At 44.5% G+C, this 23,391-nt stretch overlaps 1 long non-coding RNA gene across 1 annotated transcript in view; it reads right to left on the bottom strand.

Moving 5' to 3' along the window:
• The window catches only part of LOC309651492, a 392,390-nt gene that overhangs the window by 82,554 nt on the left and 286,445 nt on the right, over positions 1-23,391 (bottom strand). The window contains exons 5-6 of the long non-coding RNA XR_014258189.1: positions 15,304-15,679; positions 7,377-7,521 (exon numbers count right to left, since the gene is read on the bottom strand). This is a non-coding gene — a long non-coding RNA (uncharacterized lncRNA). The remainder of the gene's footprint in view (positions 1-7,376; positions 7,522-15,303; positions 15,680-23,391) is intronic.

The raw sequence follows: 23,391 nt of genomic DNA, 5'->3' as shown, positions 1-23,391 counted from the left end.
AAATAAATGAAATAGAAACAAAGGAAACAATAGCAAAGATCAATAAAACTAAAAGTTGGTTCCTTGAGAAAATAAACAAAATTGATAAACCATTAGCCAGACTCATCAAGAAAAAAAGGGAGAAGACTCAAATCAATAAAATTATAAATGAAAAAGGAGAAGTTACAACAGACACCGCAGAAATACAAAGCATCCTAAGAGACTACTACTAGCAACTCTATGCCAATAAAATGGACAACCTGGAAGAAATGGACAGATACTTAGAAAGGTATAACCTTCCAAGACTGAACCAGGAAGAAATAGAAAATATGAACAGACCAATCACAAGTAATGAAATTGAAACTGTGATTAAAAATCTTCCAACAAACAAAAGTCCAGGACCAGATGGCTTCACAGGCAAATTCTATCAAACATTTAGAGAAGAGCTAACACCCATCCTTCTTAAACTCTTCCAAATAATTGCAGAGGAAGGAACACTCTCAAACTCATTCTATGAGGCCACCATCACCCTGATACCAAAACCAGCCAAAGATACTACAAAAAAAGAAAATTACAGACCAATATCACTGATGAATATAGATGCAAAAATCCTCAAGAAAATACTAGCAAACAGAATCCAACAACACATTAAAAGGATCATACACTGTGATCAAGTGGGATTTATCCCAGGGATGCAAGGATTTTTCAATATATGTAAATCAATCAATGTGATACACCATATTAACAAATTGAAGAATAAAAACCATATGATCATCTCAATAGATGCAGAAAAAGCTTTTGACAAAATTCAACACCCATTTATGATAAAAACTCTCCAGTAGGTTTCCCTGGTGGTGCAGTAGTTAAGAATCTGCCTGCCAATGCAGGGGACACAGGTTCAAGCCCTGGCCTGGGAAGATCCCACATGCCGTGGAGCAACTAAGTCCGTGCACCACAACTACTGGGCCTGTGCTCAAGAGCCCACGAGCCACAACTAGTGAGTTCGTGTGTTGCAGCTACTGAACCCCGCATGCCTAGAGCCCATGCTCCACAGTAAGAGAAGCCACCACAATGAGAAGCTCGTGCACCACAATGAAGAGTAGCCCTGCTCGCCGCAACTAGAGAAAGCCCGCGCACAGCAATTAAGACCCAACACAGCGAAAAATAAATAAATAAATAAGTACGTAAGTAAGTAAGTAAATAAATAAATAAATTTATTAAAAAATAAAAAAAGAACTCTCCAGAAAGTGGGCATAGAGGGAACCTACCTCAACATAATAAAGGCCATATATGACAAACCCACGGCAAACATCATTCTCAATGGTGAAAAACTGAAAGCATTCCTCTAAGATCAGGAACAAGACAAGGCTGTCCACTCTCACCACTATTATTCAACATAGTTTTGGAAGTCCTAGCCACGGCAATCAGAGAAGAAAAAGAAATAAAAGGAATACAAATTGGAAAAGAAGAAGTAAAACTGTCACTGTTTGCAGATGACATGATACTATACATAGAGAATTCTAAAGATGCCACCAGAAAACTACTAGAGCTAATCAATGAATTTGGTAAAGTTGCAGGATACAAAATTAATGCACAGAAATCTCTTGCATTCCTGTACACTAATGATGAAAAATCTGAAAGAGAGATTAAGGAAACACTCCCATTTACCATTGCAACAAAAAGAATAAAATACCTAGGAATAAACCTACCTAAGGAGACAAAAGACCTGTATGCAGAAAACTATAAGACACTGCTGAAAGAAATTAAAGATGATATAAACAGATGGAGAGATATACCATGTTCTTGGATTGGAAGAATCAATATTATGAAAATGACTATACTACCCAAAGCAATCTACAGATTCAATGCAATCCCTATCAAACTACCAATGGCATTTTTTATAGAACTAGAACAAAAAATCTTAAAATTTGTATGGAGACACAAAAGACCCCGAATAGCCAAAGCAGTCTTGAGAGAAAAAAACAGAGCTGGAGGAATCAGACTCCCTGACTTCAGACTATACTACAAAGCTACAGTAATCAAGACAATATGGTACTGGCACAAAAACAGAACTATAGATCAATGGAACAGGATAGAAAGCCCAGAGATAAACCCACGCCCCTATGGTCAACTAATCTATGACAAAGGAGGCAAGGATATACAATGGAGAAAAGACAGCCTCTTCAATAAGTGGTGCTGGGAAAACTGGACAGCTATATGTAAAAGAATGAAATTAGAACACTCCCTAACACCATACGCCAAAATAAACTCATAATGGATTAAAGACCTAAGTGTAAGACCAGACACTATAAAACTCTTAGAGGAAAACATAGGAAGAACACTCTTTGACATAAATCACAGCAAGATCTTTTTTTATCCACCTCCTAGAGTAATGGAAATAAAAACAAAAATAAACAAATGGGACCTAATAAAACTTCAAAGCTTTTGCATAGCAAAGGAAACTAAAAACAAGACAAAAATACAACCCTCAGAATGGGAGAAAATATTTGCAAACAGATCAATGGACAAAGGATTAATCTCCAAAATATACAAACAGCTCATGCAGCTCAATATTAAAAAAACAAACCACCCAATCAAAAAATGGGCAGAAGACCCAAATAGACATTTCTCTAAAGAAGACATACAGATGGCCAAAAAGCACATGAAAAGCTGCTCAACATCACTAATTATTAGAGAAATGCAAATCAAACCTAGAGTGAGGTGTCACCTCACACCAGTTAGAATGGGCATCATTAGAAAATCTACAAACAACAAATGCTGGAGAGGGTGTGGAGAAAAGGGAACCCTCTTGCACTGTTGGTGGGAATGTAAATGGATACAGCCACTATGGAGAACAGTATGGAGGTTCCTTAAGAAACTAAAAATAGAATTACCATATGACCCAGCAATCCCACTACTGGCCATATACCCAGAGAAAACCATAATTCAAAAAGACACATGCAATGTGTCCCAATGTTCATTGAAGCACTATTTACAATAGCCAGGTCATGGAAGCAACCTAAATGCCCATCGATAGACGAATGGATAAAGAAGATGTGGTACATATATACAATGGAATATTACTCGGCCATAAAAAGGAACGAAATTGGGTCATTTGTAGAGACGTGGATGCATCTAGAGACTGTCATACAGAGTGAAGTAAGTCAGAAAGAGAAAAACAAATATCGTATATTAACGCATATACGTGGAACCTAGAAAATGGTACAGATGAACCTGTTTGCTGTACAGAAATAGAGACACAGATGTAGAGAACAAACTTATGGACACCAGGGGCGAAAGTAGCAGGGAGTGGTGGTGGTGGTGTGATGAATTGGGAGATTGGGATTGACATATATACACTAATATGTATAAAATAGATAACTAATAAGATCCTGCTGTATAAAAAAATAAATAAAATAAAATTCAAAAAAATAATTTCAGTCCCCATAGTAATTTTTCAGGTTTTCTTGCATATGCAGAGAGTGAAATAAAACAGATTTCCATGCCCATGTGTAATGATCATACTGGCACTTGGTAATCTGAGCAGTGGTTCTCAAAGCGCGGTGTCACTACAAGCAGCAGTAGCACCAGCTGGGAACCAGTTAGGAATGCAGATTTGGGGCATCACCAGAACCCCTGACTCAGAAGCCCTGCAGGTGGAGCCCAGCCATCTAGACGAGCAAGCCCTCCAGGCGATCCTGACACAAGGCAAAGTTTGAGAAAAACCTTGTCATTGTTTATTACTGATTACCATGACATCATTATAAACTAAGCAAAAGGAAACCACGGAGTTGCACATTTTGGGGTCTGTTCTCACATCTGCTATTCAGCAAGATAGATAATTTTGGAATTGCTGTGTCCACATGTATCTCAAACATAAATCCTGGACTCACTCCACTGAAAATGGAATTTTGAAACAATAGATTTCCTGCTGTTTGCCTTTCAGCTTCTGCAGAGACATTAGATCCCAAAAAAAACCTTTGCAGTTGAGTTGCCAACATTGAGGATTATTCTAAAGGATGGATGTTACACGGTTTCAGATGCTGGATGGCACTTCATTGTCCTGGGCAGTAACTGGCCAGGGCTCTGACTCCAAAAAGAAACGTGAAGCAAAACTCAACACAGGAACAAATCGCAGCTTTTTTTTTTTTTTTTTTTTTTTTTTGGCCGCGCTACACGGCTTGTGGGATCTTAGTTCCCCAACCAGGGATAGAACACGAACCCTGGCAGTGAAAGCACCGAGGCATAACCACTGGACCACCAGGGAATTCCGCAGCCTTTTGTTTGCATATAAATGGATGGGAATATTTGGGATACTGAAGGGAAGAACAGCGAAGTACAGTATCATTATTGTGACCAAACTCTTCCCCCCAGGTCACTTCCATTTTAAATTAAAGCCGCTTTTTATTCCAGGGTAAACACTTGAAATTGTCTGGAATATGCAAAAGTGGAAAATAAGGTAAAGAAAAGGAGGAGTCTTCTGATAAACGTTTCCAACCTCACAGTGTACCTGTGGATAAGTGCTCCTTGGAAAATTATCAAGTGTTCACATCCCTCTAAAAATCAAGTCTAAAAAAAAGAAAACCAAAGGACTGTTTGGAGCCTGATAAAATCAGTATCTTCACTTCCTCCAAAACCCAGTACATTGGAGTTTTAACGAGTGCTTGAAATAAGCTTTACTAAGACACAGGGTCAGTGTGGCTTTGAGTTTTGAGACTCTGAAACTCTCAGCCACCTCCCTGGGCGGGGGGTTGGGGGGTCCCAGGTGTGTGTCCCCTTTCCCGATACCTCAAGGGCAGGAAGGGCCTTGGCATCCCAGGGCCACCCTGACAGCTTCTCTGCTTCCCGTCTCCCTCAGGGCACAAAGCTCACATCTTACTTCAGGCTCCTTTGCTACTTTCAGTTCAGTATCTGCACGATTTCTGTCATCTGTGTCCTCTGATCTTCAGAAGAAAGATGAAAATGCAATTTTTAGGGGTTATTCATGGTTTCCAGTAAAATAGCCCATGAGCAGGAAGGAAGGAAGGGCAGAAAGGAAAAAAAGTGGAAGAGGAAGGAAGGCTTTGCTGAAAGGAGAAGTGAGCAAGTAACTACAGTCTCCGCCCAGAATCCGTAGCATGAATGGTCCAACTTTGGAGACTTTGCCTTTCAGGGACTACCCCAAGCCCACAGAAAGATTTCCCTGGACAGTTCTCAACGCCGTGGTGAAGGGGTGCTGTGTGCCTTGTAATAAGGACCACCGTTTCCTAAATAAAAGACACGCACTTGTGCCTCAAAACTATTTCACGCAGTGACTCTCCGCCGTGAGGGAGTGTGGGCCTCGCCTGCGGGAACCCGGGATGCACTGAGGCACGTGGATGGTGCAGCAGAAACCTAAAGGGCCAGAAGCAAGAGCTGCTCTGAGTTTTAACATGTCCTCGTAAAACCCTCTTTTGTTCTGACTCATGTCAATAGCCGGTACAGGACAGACAATGACCAAGGCCTTTGCCACTAAAAGTGCCCTCCTTCCTTTATTAGGGCAAGGCAAGCAGGGAAACAAAAATGGCAACTTCTGAATTTGTGGCAGATATTTCGAAGCCTTCTCATGTCTCTAATACCCTAGGGAAGAAGAGAAATGGAACCAAGAGACGACCCATGCCTGGAAGTGTCACTGGAGAGAACACGACAGGAGCACATGACCAAGCCCCTCTCCCCAGCCCCAGTGAAAATCGACCCCAGCAAAGGACCATGGTGACACCTGAGGTTGGGACCAGAGAGGGAGGGGAAGAGCGCTCCACGATCCCCAGGGAGGAGGTGTCAGGAGAGAGGGCTGTCGAGAGGTCCACTCGAAGGACATTGTAAGGTGACCACTCAGAAGGACACTGGGTTTGAGGTCACAGATGACCTTTGCTGTGACAATTCAGTCGAGCGGTGAGGACAGAAACCTCACCTCATTTATAGGCTGGGGGAGAGGAATAAATAGATGAGAGAGACGGAGTAGGAAATTGATGAAATAAATCCCCAGGGAAGGTAGGAAAAGAGAAAAACCATTAGCAAAGATGAAAACAGTTGGCTTTGGGGGGACATGAAGGATTTCTTTTCCTCTAAGGTAGGAGGGAGAGTGAGATGGGTAAGGAAGTGGACCAGATGAAAACTGAGGCACGAAGCTGCCCAATAACTTCTGCTAAAAGAAATTTTCACATGTCGAGAGATAGGGAAGTTATTCTGGCTTATATACGAGCTAACTTAAATGTTATGCTAACTAAAATAGCCTGTTTGTGGCCTATCAAACATAGGTTGTACATCTGCTTTAATTATTAGAGAAAAGGGAACACTGACCAGAAGTAAAGACTGTCCAGGGCTTCTGGGTGGCGCAGTGATTAAGAATCCGCCTGCCAATGTAGGGGACACGGGTTCGAGCCCTGGGCCGGGAAGATCCCACATGCCACGGAGCAACTAAGCCCGTGCGCCACAACTACTGAGCCTGCGCTCTAGAGCCCGCGAGCCACAGCTACTGAGCCCGCGTGCCACAACTACTGAAGCCCGCGCGCCACAACTACTGAAGCCCGCGCGCCTAGAGCCCATACTCCACAGCAAGAGAAGCTACCTCAGTGAGAAGCTCGCGCACCGCAACGAAGACCCAACACAGACAAAAAAAAAAAAAAAGAATGTCCATATTAAAAATAAAGATTAAACGCGTCTCTTCCTGGGACACAAGTGCTGGTCCTCCCTGATGAGAAGACCCCCTTCCCAGGTGCCAAGGCCATGCTGACTTGCTGTGTATGTGCTGGCCTGTGTGACCTTTGTTTGTTTGTTTGCTTGTGTTTTGTTTAGTTTTGACCTTGAAGAAATATATCCCTGACTTGTTTAATGTTCTTTGTTCTGACAAGATATAAAACTGCGGTGGACACCCCGCTTCTCGGGAGCAGCTCCTCAGGCTACTCTGGGAAGTGCGCGTCCAGGCCAGTCCTCAGTTTGACTCACATAAAACTCTTTTCTATTGCTATTATTGTTTATTGATTACTTTTTTTTTGACACTTCTTTTCTGAGTAGCCCAGGGAGCAGGTTCTCTGCAGACGTGCTCATGGGGATGGGAACAGGAGGAAACTGGGTTCATGTCACAAGCTCCAGAGATGCTATGGACACTGGTTTTTAGGGACCAAATCTTAGGAAAAGGAAAAAAACCTTGCTATTTATTTAAAGCTTCTTCCTTCAATCACGACATTTCCTGGTAAAGCGGCACTTAAAACGGGGAGAAAAGTGATGCTCAGGCCAGAGCAGGGTGACCTTCACAGGCACCACTTTTTCTGAAAGAGAAACCATAGCTGATTGCGGCCTTAGGTCTGAACATGGGACATGGTTGTCTCAATTGCCCTCATAGGGACAAAGGGACATCAGCCAGGTGAGGTGATTATTACCTTCATTCTTGGACTCTTTCGGCAAGGACTGCTGAGGAAGCTTGTCATTGCCTCACCTCAGGTGTCCCTGGCCTGCTTGCTTGGCTTGAAAGAGGCAAGTGAAGAGCCACGTTTCCATCTCCTCCGAGGCTCTGGTTTCTGGATTCTGCCGGGGCAAGAGGAAAACGATGCGAACCTCAGTCGAGAGCCCAAGGAAATAAACAAGTCTCAGCAGAGCACCAGGTAACAGACACTGCTTTCTGGTGCTTCCAACCACACTCAGAAAACACTAAGCTCCAAGAAGCTATTAAAAATAGGAAAATATTCAACTTCCCATATAGATACTGACACAACATGTGCGACCACCCCTTATAAAATATTAAGCCTAAAATGTGCACTATCACAAAAGGTTTGAGTATACAAACACTTGCCTAGAGCACTGACTATGTTTCCAGTGGAAAAGCTGCCACGAGGTAAAAAGTGATGCTTTAAGTTTGGGTACACAGGTGAGCTGGGTATACTGTTTAGCTAAGAAGTAATACACTTAGTCACAATTCAGCCAATTATTCTTTTCCAAAAATATAGTAAGAGAGGAAAAATGTTTACTAACTCATGTGTAACCAACATAAGCTGATACAGAGCAAGATTTAAAGAAACTCAAACACCCAGATATATTTTGGTACTACATGAACTAGAATTCAAGTTTAACACTTCTAACTTTAAGGTAAGACTCACTGAGCCTTTTCTTAAAATCAGAAATTACCTAAGACATTATACACACAGAACAATCTCACTTGACAAGAAAGCTTATTGTTTTAGCTGTCAGGCCTTTAATTACTTCCTTATTCTAATTACTAGGACTTTATCTGTATCTATTTCCTAATTATCCCAGGAATGTAAATTCTCTGAATCTTCTTTTCTAGGAGAAAGTTACTTTTCTTCCTGTGTGTTCACTTCCTTATGGCTAACAGAAAAAAAGGAAAAAAAAAGAAAGAGAGAAAGAAAAGAAAAAACCATGGCATACACTACTAACTTCCTTTGAATGTCTTTCTTATTTCCAAATTGTATGTTGCATCGAATAATTTCCTTGCTTAACCTTACAACGTTTAGTGCTGAGACTTCTTTTTAACTTTTGCAGTTTTATTGAGATGTAATTGACATACCATATACATTTAAGGTGTACAGCGTAATGATTTCATTTCACTTCATTTCATATATTGTGAAGTGATTAAGAGACTTCCCAAATGGGTCAAACCTTTTCTTTTTTTCTGAGCATTTTAAGATAAAACCACACCCAAAAAGTATTTTAAGCCAAGCTATTCAGTAGTTTTTTAAAATACTTATTTAGAAAAAATAATTTAAGCCATTTTGTTATACCTTCCGTTATTTCCCACCATCAAATTTGTTGACTATACCTATTTTACACATGAGTACATTCAGGCAAATTTACTTCCCTCTAAATTTATTTATCTATTGAGGCAAATTTATTTTTATCTCCAATCATCATTTAAAGTCCCTGCCTCATAAGATAGCTGTGAAAATTATATGATTAATGGAAACTAATTACATATAATGTAAAACACTTAGGAAAGTGCTTACAAGTGAGCAAGGGCTATAAAAATGTTAGCTGCTATTACCATCATTTCAGGAGTGACTAAGAAAATAGTGATCACCTGTTCTGATAGTTGGCCTGTATTTTCTAAGAAATCTATGAGTTTTTTTTCTTTTTTCAGAGAGCTATTTCAAAGCCAGATTTTTAAAGATATTAAACTCATTGTTTAAAGGTGAGCAGGATTGTGGTTAACCAAACATTTCCTGTTAAAACTTCGGACAAACGTATGTGGAATAGAACAGACTGCAAGGCTGTGAGCTACAGAGGGACTTTATGTGTGCCACTATCTCCTAAACAGATTTCTCAGTATCTGAATTATCAGCTTCTGCTGGTGTTTCAGCCAAAAGAACACGGTGAGGTCACATTACTCGGGAGCTCACCTCAAGTACACACGGCGCCAGTAAAACTGTGTGAGTCATGGTTTGTTCTTTCGTAACTGCTACAAAATATGAAGTTTTGTAAAGAATATAAAGTATTGCAGCCTTTCCCCTTGCTGTGCTAAATTACACAGTCTTTAGAATGCAGGGAGTGGGCAGCGAAGCCTGTCATGAGTGGGCATCTCGGGGTTTAGTGTAAAAGTACATGTTTCAGTCAGACCACAGGCTCCCCGGGAGCACATCTAGGAAGAAACCAAACCACTATAGAGGCCCGAAGATGTGGTCTGTCACCGCAATGGTGGGATTTTATTTCCTCTGGAGGTGTACTGACGATACTCAGTGTTTAAAAAGAAACCAACTAGGGAATTCCCTGGCGGTCCAGTGGTTAAGACTCCGCGCTCCCAGTGCAGGGGGTCCGGGTTCCATCCCTGGTCAGGGAACTAGATCCTGCGTGCTGCACCTAAGACCCAGCGCAGCCAAATAAATAAATAAATATTAAAAAAAAAAAAGACTCTGTGTTTATACTGCAGGGGACTTGGGTTCAATACCCAGTCAGGGAACTGAGATCCCACATGCCACACAGCCAAAAAAAAAAAAAAAAAAGAAACCAATTAAAGAGTTCACATAAATTCAAAGCAATTTCAATTTTTGAAAGAAATATATAAAATAACATAATCACTTTGCAAACTAAAACCAAATGATGCAGGACCTTACTTAAAAACAAAAAAACCCAAAAATCTAAAATATATTTAGAAAGGCAGAGAGCAGGAAGGAAAAGACAAAGGAGGCAGAAGGGGGTGAAGAAAAGAGAAGGAAAAAGGAGAGAAGAGGAAGTATAGCAAGAGAAAACTTTAGGAAAGTTATAACAGAGACAAGCGATACAAGAGCATGATTAAAAGAGTTCCTTTTGCATTAAAGAAAAATAAGAAAATGATTTTCTATATCTATTTCAAATTCATTTTCTGATTAAATTCTGTAGCTTTTTTTTTATTGCATCGGGTCACAGTTGTATGTAAAATCATAAAATGTGGATCACAGATAAGAGCATTTAGGGTGAATTTTTTATGTGTTTCATTTTTATTGGCTTTTACTTTGGCAGAAGGATAAATATGATGCTTATAATAATAAAGAAAAATCAGTGTGATCCAATTAAAGGAATCAAGGCAATACAGGAGGTTCCATTTGAGTTGGACCTCAACCTCCTGAACTGAAAAACATATATAAACTTATTAGTAAGAAAATTCTCAAGCATACACAAAGGTGGAGAGAATAGGAGAATACCTTCATGGACTCATGGCCCAACTTCAACAATGATCAACACATTGCCAATCTCATTGCAGCCTTCTGCCACTAACACACACACACACACACACACACACACACACACACACACACACGGGGGCAGAGAGGACGAGCTGATGTGTTTGTGTGTGCAGATACATAGTTTCTCAAAACTATCTAAAACCCAGCAAAGCCAGCATATTTAGGCACTTTTTGGAAATGCAAATTCTTAGTTCCACTGCAGACCCACTGGATCAGAATCTCTGGGGGGAGACTCAGTATTCTACGTTTTCCCAAGTTCTCCAGGTAATCCTGGTGCACGCACACTCTGAGAAGCAATGTACGCAAGCAAATCCCACACATGAGGTCATGTGACCTGTAAACACTTCAATATGCATCTATGAGTGATATTATTGCATCAAACAGAAATGAATAATTCCTTAATAACATCCAACCTGGGGTAGTCACCGGTCCCGATTGGCCCAGGTCAGTCTGGTTTATACCTGCTGTCTGGTAATAATTATTAAAACTACCCCTTTTCACTCTCAAAAGTGTCCCAACTAGGATGACACACTTTATGGTCACTATACTCACTCTCAGTCTAACCTTCATGCACTTGATATACGATTACTAGGTTCATTTGCTTCCTTTTGTATTGTTTTAAAGGTGCTTTTCAATTTCTTAAAATTATGTAAAACATTTTCATGTTTCTGAAGTAAAGGTTCATCTTGGTTCCCTCCACCCTAATTCCTCCCTCCCCAAAGGTAAACATTTTTTATTAGTTTTGTTTATTCTTCACTTGTTTCTTTTTGAAACTATGGGGGAACTCATATGCTGTTTCACTCTGTCCCTCTTTAACACTGTTCCATAGCTCAGGGTTTTAGGTACCCCGTGGGGAGCTCCCTCCAGGGTGGGTGTACAGACCATTCGCATTCCTTTTACAGCTGCAGAGTGACCCTTTGTGTGAAAGTAACAGCATCCAACGCCTACTGACAGACATTTGGGTTTCTGACAATCTCTCGCCATTTCACATAGCGCAGCAATAAGCAACCATGTGCCTGTTGTCACGTCATAACTTGGCCTGCACGTCTCTGACGCGGACTCCTAGAGATGGCGCTGCAAAGTCAAAGGATGAGCGCACACATAACTTCGCTAGGTACTGAGAAATGCCCCCCAGGGGTGCCAGCAGCTGGCACACCCAGCAGCACTGGATGAGCGGACCGGTTTCCCACCACCTTCTCTACAGGATGTGCTGTCTAACTTTGGGATGTTTGCCTACCTGCTAAGTGAGATGTGGTATCTCAGGGCAGTTTGCTTGTTAACTTATTTACGTACAACGTACATACAGGAGGGGTACCTATCAGAAGTGCGGAGATGGTAAATTTTCACAGACTGAGCACATCCTTGTAATCAGCACACCAATGAGGAAACAGAAAAATTACTAGCACTGCAGAAGCCCCCTTGTGCTGACTTAGTGAGTTGCAATTTGCATTTCTCTTACTTTGAGCAAGGGTAAGCTTCCTTTCATATATTTAAAGGCCATTTGTATGTTTTTCTGTGGAACTTTCTGTTTCAATATTTTGCCAACTATTTTCCTACCAAATAGACTTCAGCATGATTTATAGGAAACCCACAAAGTTTTCAGGAGAATTGTGGTAGCAGAAAATAACATCAACTGGGACAGAAAAGCATAGAAATGTTATAAAATAAAGAGACCCCTTTGGACCCACAAACTTCTGTACACAAAAAGCAGGATGGGAAAACCACTGAGCTGCAAACATGGGCTACATTTTACTCCCAGGGAGGAATGAAGAGCCTGGAGGGCAGAGTCAAGAGCTGTCAGGAATTGTTCCTAGAGTCATAGGCCTGACGCCTAACCAAGAACCTGGCAGCACGTGCGGGACTGGATTTTAGAATTGCTGTGCTTCTCCTGTTACTGCCTTTTGAGTGGGAGCATCTATAACGGTTATCCTATGCTGTCTCACTATTGCAGGCTGCACATGCAGAGGGCAGGTAAGTCCTCTCTAGCTTGCAAGACTTCAGATTGAGAGGAATATTACACAACGAGCTGTATGTGAAGAAATGCACTTGAGAAGCCTCAGCTGTACATAAACTTGATTTAAATAACTTGATCCTGAACTTCAAGCCTGAGCCTGGTACCTTAATGCGCAAGATCTGGGGGTCTTCTGAGAGGGGATGAATGCATTTTGCATATGGAAGGGATGCAGATGACAGTAGCCAGAGGACAAACTGTAGCATATTGTATTTTCCAAAAATGGCCATGACAACACTCCTGACCCCCACATGCTCTTTCAGAACTTTTCAGCTCTCCCATCAAGAGATGGAGTCTATGTCTCCTCCACTTGATCTTGGGTGGGACTTGATGACTGTCTCAATGAATAGACTATGGAAGAAGTGACATAGGATGACTTCCAAGGCAAAGTCATTATAGGCAATAGAATTTCCTCCTGTCTCTCTCTCTCAGGACACTAGCTTTTGGAGCCCTGCACCACATGTAAGACGTCTGAGGCTGCCACGCTATGAGGAAGCACAAACTTCTTTAGTCAAAAGCAGAGACCGTGTGAAGAGAGAAGCACCTGGCCAGTCCCCAGATGCTCCACACACAGCTAACCCCACTGCTGCCACCCTCAGACTGACCACACCAGCCACTATCAACCAGAGCTACTCAGCTGAGCCAACCCAAACTCCTGATCCACAAAATCCACGAGAAACACTACACAAGAGCCCTTGTTTTCAGACACGAAGTTTTGGGCACTAGATAGCTGGAACAGGTTTTGATCCCCGCTCGCAAAGTAAGAAAAAATCTAATTCTCTACTAAATTTAAACTAAACTAAAACAAAACGAAACACCCTCAGGAATGGTGGCTGAAAAACAGCTCAAATTTTAGAAATTCACTCTGGAGCACGAGAGATGTTGGTTAATTTAATACACATCATCTGTAACTTAAAGTCATCTGACTGCCTTACGCTCCAATTTACAATGATGGGACTTAATGCCTGAATTTTCTAGTCAACACTTATTTACTTGATATGAGATTTCAACTGTTCCCATAAAATTAAGTTAGGTTTTAAAAAAATCTAGTCAGTACAAATTAGGATAACCAATAATAAGAACAACATTATCAAAAGCGAACATACTCTAGGAACAAAATTGGAACTGCTGTTCTCAGAGATTCATCAGTTTTTATAAGCTTTGCTCTGAATGGAAATATTAAAGAAGTCAGTGGATAGAAATTATTCTGTGAATCAAAAAATATCCATTTTAAGCATAACTAGCCAAATTTACCTTTTAAAAGTTGGGACTTGATAGAAGCTTTGAAAGCCCTAATCTCTATCATTTGATTTGCCAAGAGCCAAAACACAGTCACTGGATATATTTTCCAATACTTTTATTCTATCATATTTAAAATAGCATCAACTCTTACCTTGACTGAAGTAGTAAGCAACAATAAAAATGTTGGGTTATATACTTTTGATACAGAGGAGATATATATCTGAGCTGCCTTGTGAGCATAGAAATGGTGTTAAATTACTGAGGCATTAGATGTCACTGCTGCTGTAATTCTATTATTCAAAAAAAATGTTTACTCTTCTAGATGGTTAATGTGTTTTTCTTCTGAAAGCTTTTGGAGTCTCAGCACATTTCATCATATTTAATGGGTGTTGTTTTTACTTTTAATTTTAACAGAAAATTAGGATGTGACTTGACTTGTTTTAGTTAAGACTGAGAAATCATAGGTTCTAGGGACTGCCAAATTTCACACCTAGGCAAGATGCATAAGAGCTGAAGACCGCTTTTATAAAGCTTCGCTCGCCCCCAAGGCAAGCTGTAATGAGACCGAAGGTGAAGAAGATTGGATGCAGGTGTGTGTGGGGGGCTTCCCCTCCACTGCCCTCACCTGCCGTGGGGAAGGGGAGAGGATGCTTCAGCCCAACCGCAAGCCAGGTGGGAGAGGGGCTCCAGCAGAACCACGTGGAGAGCTTGGCGCCAGTGCAAAGGTGCCGAGATGATGTCGCTGGGTCAGCCTGAGCAGGAGAAGAGATGCCTGGAGCGCCGTGCCTCCCCCCACCTGCGGGCACAGGTGCGCCTTCCTCCCGCGGGTCGGGATGCCCGGAGATGGTAGTGGACGGAGTCATGGACAAAAGGGGTGTTTGCCCAAGGCCTTCCTCCAGGGGCAGGCCTATGGCACCTCAGCAGAACCAAACTGGAGGAGGACCTCCATCAAGGGGCCAAGGGTTAAAAGAGGTTGAAAACGACCAGCCAGGCGAGTCAAGATCCTCTTCACCAGAATTCAGTGGGAAGTACCCAGAGCGGATTCTTTTAAAAAGCATGGACGCTCCCTCATCCCGCACAAAAGGCCTCGGCTGTAGGAACCCACAGCCCCAGAGCACCCACACACGTGAGCTTGGAGCCGGACCACGGCGCTTACATGCGCCTCACCCCCTTCCTGGGTGGGCCACACCAGTTTCTCCGGGTGTCAGGTGGGGCCCCAGCAGGAGAGCAAGATGAGACCGGGGATCGGAAGCGCGCTCATCTGCCTTTATGTTTGCTGCAAAAATATATTTCAGAACATTCTGGACGCAAGACACCTTGAGAAACATTTACTTGTCGTGCCTTTTTAAAGCATGGACTCACACTAGTGGTGAATTTACTAACCTCAGTTGCTGTACAAGTGACACTATTAAGCTCAGTTGTATGAAGACGCGTCTCCCCTCTTCCTCCAGTTGCTGGACAAGTGACACTATTAACCTCAGTTGTATGAAGACACGTCTCCCTCTTCCTCCAGTTGCTGTATAAGTGACACTATTAACCTCAGTTGTATGAAGACATGTCTTCCTCTTCCTCCAGTTGCTGTATAAATGACACTATTAACCTCAGTTGTATGAAGACACGTCTCCCCTCTTCCTCCAGTTGCTGTACAAGTGACACGTCATTGGAAATTTCTCTGAAAACTGCCTGAAGTAGAGTCTTGAACATACAGTGGAAGTTTGGAGACATCCTTTGACCTGTAATTCCTCTTCTAGAAATTGATCTTAAATAATTAAAAAGATGTACAAAATATTAGCTGCAAGGATGCTCACTGCAGCATTGTTTATAGTGCTAAAAATTGGAAACATCCTCAGTTTTCAATAACAGATTGAACAATATTTCAGTTCAATAAACATGGCACATTCATACAAAGGAATACTATTCCATTATGTAAAATGATGTTGTAGATCATTGTTTCTCGACCTTTTTCCAATATTGTCCCTCTAAGGAGCCTTTTTAGACTTTTTTATCCTAATATCTTAATAGTTTCTCACCCACCTCCTTCCCCCATGAAAGTTTTTCTTTTCTTTTTTTTTTTGGCGGGGGTGGGGGGCATGCCATTCAGCTTGTGGAGATCTTAGTTCCCTGACCAGGGATCGAACCCCTGACCCCTGCAGTGGAAGCTTGGAGTTCTAACCACTGGACCACCAGGGAAGTCCCAGCCCCCATGAAATTTTAATACCACGATGTACATCTGTTTATATACTGTGGTCCTTTGAAGGGTCACAAAACATTGTAATATCTAAGATTTTTTTCACCCCGAAGAGCCAGTATTTTCCAACTTGAGGGCTCATTCTCAAACTCATTGAGAAAGCATGTTGTTGATGGATATGTATTGACATGGAAAAATGTTTATGATATTTGGGAAAGTAAAAAAAAAAAGGTTGTATGATACAATCCACATTTATTTACTTGTAAATAGGTATAGAAAAATATCTAGAAGTTTCTATATAAAGGTATTAATTTTGGTTGTCTCTGGGTGAAAACCAGACCAAATATTTATTAATGTCCTATTATGTGAGGCACTTGTCATGTCATTCACCCCCGATAACTCTGTGAGGGGCTGGGGGCCCACAGTGAGACCAGGGGAGGGTAGCAAGCACGGAGCTTTGTACAACTTGGCATTTAGTAAGTGGTAGCTATTTTATTATGATCTTTACTATTTTTATTATTACCTTATTTTAGAGGTTCTGTTTTTTTGTTGTTGTTGTTGTTGTTGTTTTTAAAACTTTTTACACGTTTAGTTTCTTTCCCTTGACTCTGTTTTTTTTTTTTAATTTATTTTTATTTATTTATTTTTGGCTGTGTTGGGTCTTCGTTTCTGCGCGAGGGCTTTCTCTAGTTGCGGCGAGCGGGGGCCACTCTTCATCGCGGTGCGCGGGCCTCTCACCATCGCAGACTCTCTCGTTGCGGAGCACAGGCTCCAGACGCGCAGGCTCAGTAATTGCGGCTCACGGGCCCAGCCGCTCCGCGGCAGGCGGGATCCTCCCAGACCAGGGCTCGAACCCGTGTCCCCTGCACTAGCAGGCAGACTCTCAACCACTGCGCCACCAGGGAAGCCCTGTTTTTTTTTTTTTTAAATTAGACAGCAGAGGTGAAATGGCACAGGGACCCATGCAGTCAGGCAGCCCAGGTCTGAATCTTTGCCATTGGCTGGGTAGCCTTGTACCAGTCACTTAATCTCTGATGTCCAGCCCCTCACTCACTAAATGATCATGATGACAATAATTATAGCCACCACATAGGCTGGTTGTGAGGATTAAATAAACTAATCCACGCACTATGCTTAGAATAGTGTCTGGTATATAGGGAGCCCTCAATAATGTTGCCTTTTATTCTTACTTAATCTTCACAATGAACCCATGGTGGGGGGATATAATTATCTCAGTTTTACAGGTGAAAGGACTGAGGCTTGGAGAGTTTAGATGATGGAATACGACTGCATTCCATCCCAGGGTGAGGAATCTGGAACCACAAGACAGTGCATGGGGGTCCAGGGGCCAGGTGGAAGGTGGTGATTAAAAGAAAATAAGTTCTCTCCAGTTTCCTATTCATGTCTGTGGTGATGATTGCCCACCTACGTGCACAGCGTGTGTTTTACACACATACATACGACTGCCTTGTGCTTCCGGCGTCCTTTCTGGGGACCACATGGAGAGATAGGATCAGGGAAGGTGCATGGCCTGGGGCTGAAGCCTGGCTCCACCAGCGCTAGTTAAGTGGCGCTAAAGTGCACACCCGCCCTCGGATCCAACATTTCCTTACGTGTCAAAAAGGGGCCATAACATCCACCTCATGAAGTTAGTAAAATTAAATGAAATACAAATAGCTACCATTTAGCACATGCCAGAAATGCATGAGTTACATTACGTTACACAAATCCCACAGGGGCTCTCAAAGGGCCACCTCCTCTCCCCCCCCTTCCCTTTCCCTGTTCTTTCCTGAGGCTGATCCAGGAGATGTCTCGTTCATTCTCTGTCCACCCAACAGGCCCTCAGCAAGCTGCTTCCTGGTCCCGGCACCTGCCAGCTCTGGGAGGTGAGAGGAAAAACATCACCCCAGCTCTGGAGTGGCACTCGGACTGGTTAGAGGACAGTCCCATAAAGGTGTCACCGGAGTACAGTGTGATGCAGCGCCCCAAGGGACAGGCATATGACATTTTAAAAGGCTCAATAACATTTCATTTCAAGCTGCAAACCCTCCGTGATTAAACCTTTCCTTGTTCTGCGTCCGCTGCCAGAGAACACCGTCTCGGAGATTCATAACTGGCACCAAGGCACCTACCTCACTTTCTAGTAACCTCCTCTCACATCAAATAGTGGTTTCTCTTCCTTCAGACCTCTCTGTTGCAGAGACAGCGAACTGCGTCACGTTCCCGAGCAAGTGACCTCTTTTCCCAACTTTGAAACCTCTCTCAAGGGCTTAGGTTAAAGGAACCCAGAACTCAGCCCTTAGAAGAAGGCTGAGGAGTGTCCCACTACATCTCTGTACGTCTCTAATACTTAATCACATGCTCCCAGGGTGAGTTAAAGGGATGACAACTCTCATAGTTAAGATCTAGTTGGGTAAAAAGAAAAGATGTTTATAATCGAAGCCCTAAAACAATGGGGAGGGTTCTCTTTCCCGCAGAAATTCCTTGGAATGATGTAGAAAGAATACCTCCTAAAAATGGAGAAATGCACAAGGTAACTTTCTCAAGATCCATCTCCTCCAATTAGGGGGGAGCAAAGACTAAGAACGTTCAGTTCATACAACAAACATCGACGAAGCCCCTGGGGTACATCAGTAAACAAAACAGTCAAAACCCCTGCCCTGGGTCGGTTACATTCTACTCAGTGGAGGCAGACAATCGTCGTAATAATGCACAGAGCCTGTCTTAGAATGTAATCATTGCTCCTAAAAAATAGAGCTGCTTAGCAAATAGAGCTCGCCAGGGGTGACCGGGACAGGAGACCGCAACTGAAAGCGGGCTGGTCGGGGTGGGCATCGCAGCGGCGTGACGAGTCGAAGGAGGGGAGGGAGCATCAGGTCCCGGGCAGGCGAGGCGGAGGCAGCGTGAAAGCCCCGGGCCTGAGCGTGCCTGGCGCGTTTGGAGAGCCAGAAGGAGCCCAGCCCGGGAGCCAGTGTGGCAGGAACTACGCCGGCTGGGAGGACAGATGATGTAGGGACTTGGAGACAGCTCGCTGGCAGGACTTTGGTTTTCACTCCAGGTGAGACAGGGGGCCCTTGGAGGGTTTGTGCGGCAGCACAGTGTGATCTGACTTTTGTTTCAAAGGGGCCACCCAGCCTGCCAGGTGGAAAGTATATGGGGAGGGGGCTTGTGAGGGAGCAGAGAGCAGTTCCTGCAACGGTCCAGGTGGGAAATTATGGCGCTTGGACCCAGTAGTCAGATTCTGGGTTTTTTGAAGACACAGCTGACTAGACTTCCTGGAAAATGGAATATGGGGGGATGGGGTGAGAAAAAAAGAAGAATCAAGAATGACTCAGATTCTCGGAAGGATGGAGAAAGATGGTAGATGGGGAAGATTTAAGGGGAGAGTTTGGAACATGTCATGTGAGAATCCATTAGACACAATGAGGACTTTGAGCTGCATCAGCTGAGCTAAGACAGAGCCCATTCCCTCCCGTGGCTCCCGGTCGGGCCACAGGTGAATCTGCGCTGAGTTTGGAAGGTGCAGATGAGGCAGCGTCTAAGGTCAGGCCAGGACCTGCCTGCACTGTGGCCGAAGCGCTGGCCACCGCGCTGCCAGGGCGGGTAGCAGATCCTGCAGCCTCCCTAGCCCCACCCCTCCCCAGCTCTGCTGACCCCGGGGCCGGGGTGCAGGCCGGCGTGCGGTCCAGGTCAGAGGCAGTGAGAGGCAGATGTGGCCCCAGTCGTCCGGCTCCCTCCCACTTCAGGTCCAGCTCTTCCTCCCAACTGCAGGTACAGCTGACCTAGGGCACCTGCAGGCCCCCAGGGGCAGAGTCAACAGATCTTCACAGACCCTTCGGCAGCTCCACCACTGCAGAAATTCTAATCCCTGCAATGAATCCCCCCCCATTTCCTATCACTCAGAGTGGTCCTGCCCTTCTGATTAGACTCTGCTACAGCATCCAAGTGAGATGCTGGGTAGGTGTTGGTCGTAAGTCTCAAGGTCAAGGTCCCAGCTGGATGTGTAAATCTGGGAGTTGTCGTCATATGACTGGTATTTGAAGCCCTGAGACTGGATTGGATCACCCAAAGAGAGAGCATTCCAATAGGAGACGAGTCCAAGGCCCAGGACCCTGGGAGCTCCACAGTAAAAACGTCAGAGGGGAAACAGCCAAGGAGACTGAGAGCTACCAGTGAGATAGAAGGAAAACCAGAAGAGCACACGCAGTTCAAGGTGAAGGAAGAAAGAATGTCAGGAGGAGATCGAGATCGACCGTGTCAGGTAAGATGAGGACTGAGAGGTGACCGCTGTGCTTGAAGTTATTATTATTGACATTTTCCAGAGGGGTTTGCTGAAGTGGAGTGAGTAAAATCTGATTACAGCAGGTTCAAGAGGAAATAGGGTGAGAAAAATTGGAGAACACTCTCGAGACATTTCTTTCTGAAGGAGAGCAGAGAAATAATGAGGAAAAAATGACGTCAATAAAAAGTTGCTGTTTTTTTAAAGTTGGGAGAAACAAAACCTATTTGCTTTCTGGTGAGAATGACCCAGTAGAGAAGGGGCCCGATTGCTGGGGGAGTGTCCTTGAGAAGTGATGCTGATAGGGTCTAGTTCACAGGGAGGCCCCTGGCCGCAGAAGCCTGGACGCCCCGTGAAGGGGCAGGAACATGGGGTCACGTGCTTCCTGATTGGACTCGTGTCAGGAGTTTGGAAGCTCTCTTCCAATGACCTCAGTTTTCTCAGTGAGTAGAAAACAAAGCCATCAGCTGAGACAGAGCACAGGGAAAAGGTGTTGGGGGTTTTAGGAGAGGAAAAGGCGTGAAATATTTCTCTAGGCGAGCAGGAGAGCACACGGACCAGGGAAATATAGGATGTTCTCAAGGCAGCATCGGGGCCCACTTGGGGACGGTGGTCGTGAATGTCACGTGTAGTGTGAGTGTGTGTGAGCCACTCTCAGCTGCGCAGACACAATACAGAGAGAACGAGGGCAGGGTCAGGCAGGTTTGTTGAATGAGAAGGATGAAAAAGACAAAAACAAGGGGGGATGAGGGTGTGCACAAGAGAGTGATTGTAACAATTGGCCATTTAACTGGGCAAAGAGGGAAGAAAGGGGGTGAGAGACAGGGAACAGGTGACAGAGTTGACGGAATGAAGGTCCCACTGGGGTCAAAGGATTGTTGGGCTCAAGGTGCTGTATGAGTAACTGAAAAGACAGGGGATGGAGGCGGGAAGTGGGAGGCATGAGATGAAGGTCATGGGAGGTAAGGACGTGGAAGTGAGTGGCTGACGGCGGGTGGAGGGCAAGATTATAGGGAACAAGAATGAAAGGACCTGAAGACCAGGGCACTGCAAGGATCACAGATGTGTACGTTGAAATCAACAAGAGTTAATATGAGAAAAGTGTTGAAAAGAGTGATAGTGATTCGGGAACTAAAATGACCCAGAAATGAGGGGACTTGACTGTTGTGATCCCCTTCCACCCACTCATGGGTGAGGGAGGGGTCCCTGTCTGAATAGCATGGGACACAGGACGCTCAACACGGGACAGAGGAGAGGGCAGCGGTTCACCAGCCACACACACTCACAGCTGGGGGAGGAGGGCACCGCCTGCCATGCAGGGTCTCATGGGGGCTGCTCTCAAGATTACAGTGAACCAGAGAAGCCTGGGGGCAGGCTTTGTAGTAACAAGAGGGTGTGGTGCCCCTGCGCCCTGTGGGAGGGGCTGATTGGCTTGTTTGGGTAATTTTTCAGGGAAGTGAACTTGTTAGCTTGAGGACCAAGTGGGGCGCAGCTGACCCAACTGACAGGAAGCCTTTCCCACTGGGGTGGGAGGCATATCCGGCAAGAGCAGGGCAACGCAGGATCAGCCCTTTGGGGCCTGTGAGGCTCCAAAGTGTCAAGGCGGCATTTGAAGTTTTAGGCTTTACAGTACACTTGACCCCAGCTGATGACTCTGACAATGAGAGGGAGTGGGGGGCAGAGTCTGATGAGATGGGGTTTAAGGCTGGGAGATGTCAGGACAGGGGGAAAGGGTGTGGAAGGAGCAATGGGGGCCGAGAGGACATCGACCCACTGCTACCTGAGGAGCTGCAGTGTCCTCCAGGGAGACTTGGGTTCAGTTAGGCAGTGAGGGGACCATCCAGAAAGGAAAACTGAGGGATACGGAGAAATAAGCTGATGGCTTTCAGCGAGTTGCAGAGGCACTGTGGAAGGTTCCAGGAGTTGGGGAGGACTGAGAGACAGGGGAAGAGGGGCTCTGCAGAACCACATGGTAAATAGAGTCCAGGAGGGGACTAGGGCCCTGTGGGCTGGGCTCCTCGTGGTGACAGACATAAACAAGGGAAAAGGAACAATGAGATTAGTCATGATAGCCTCAAGGCACAGCTGACCACTCAGTGGGCAGGTTCTGGCCAGGCTCTGCCATGATTAGTTATGGAATCGAATCGTGGATTCATCTCTGGGCTTCACTTTCCATGTGAGTGAAATGAGGGACATGGAATAGAAGATTTCTTGGGGTAACTTTTAGTCCATAATATGAGATTTTATCCAGTTTGCCCAAGTGCTGCAGCGCCTGTAGGCCACCGTGGCCCTGCCCCACTCACCCAGCCTCAGTGCACAGGCTCTGTGAGCAGAACCAGTTCAGAGTCATTTCTCACGATTCCCTCCTTTCCACCAGCCCCACTGTGCTCTGAACTCGTCACCAACTTTACTCCTGTCCTCGCCCTGATCCCCGGAGCCACGCACCTCTCGTCCTCACTGTGCTCTTAACGCTCAGCGTTCTGGCTCTCCACGTGAGTCTCCAGCTCACCCCTCCTGGATGGAGGTCAGAGCCGCCTCAGTGAGCCTTGCCTCCTTCCACGGTCAGGACCCTCTCTACCACCACTTGGGCAAGACTAACCCAGTTACAGGGTTCTCAGATTTCTCTGGATGACCTGTACTTGTTTACACAGGGCAAGAAGCATTTTCTGCTCTCTCTCCTACACAGACACTGCACACAAAGCGCAGGGGTCTTGGACTGGGCCTGCTCTTCTCCCAAATATCCTGAGATGCCAGAGCGGTAGAAGTCCAGCTTCCAAGGCAGCGTAGTTCGAAGACACGTCTCTCCTCCACCTGTGTGAGTCCTTCCCCTCGAACACGCTACTCATGCAGAGGAGTGGTTCTTCCACCAGCAGTTCTGCACAAGTTGCAGGGGGGTCATAGGCCTTCTTAGGTCCACCTCTTAGAATCCCATAGATCCCCTTAGGGTTTCTTAACTTGGCCAGGATCCCTTCCTGGGAATTTTATTTCCTTCTTTTCAAAGACA

This window comes from Balaenoptera physalus, assembly GCF_965194825.1.
Source record: "Balaenoptera physalus genome assembly, chromosome: 21".
NCBI classification, from domain to species: Eukaryota; Metazoa; Chordata; class Mammalia; order Artiodactyla; family Balaenopteridae; genus Balaenoptera; species Balaenoptera physalus.
This window is presented reverse-complemented; position numbering and strand designations above follow the sequence as displayed.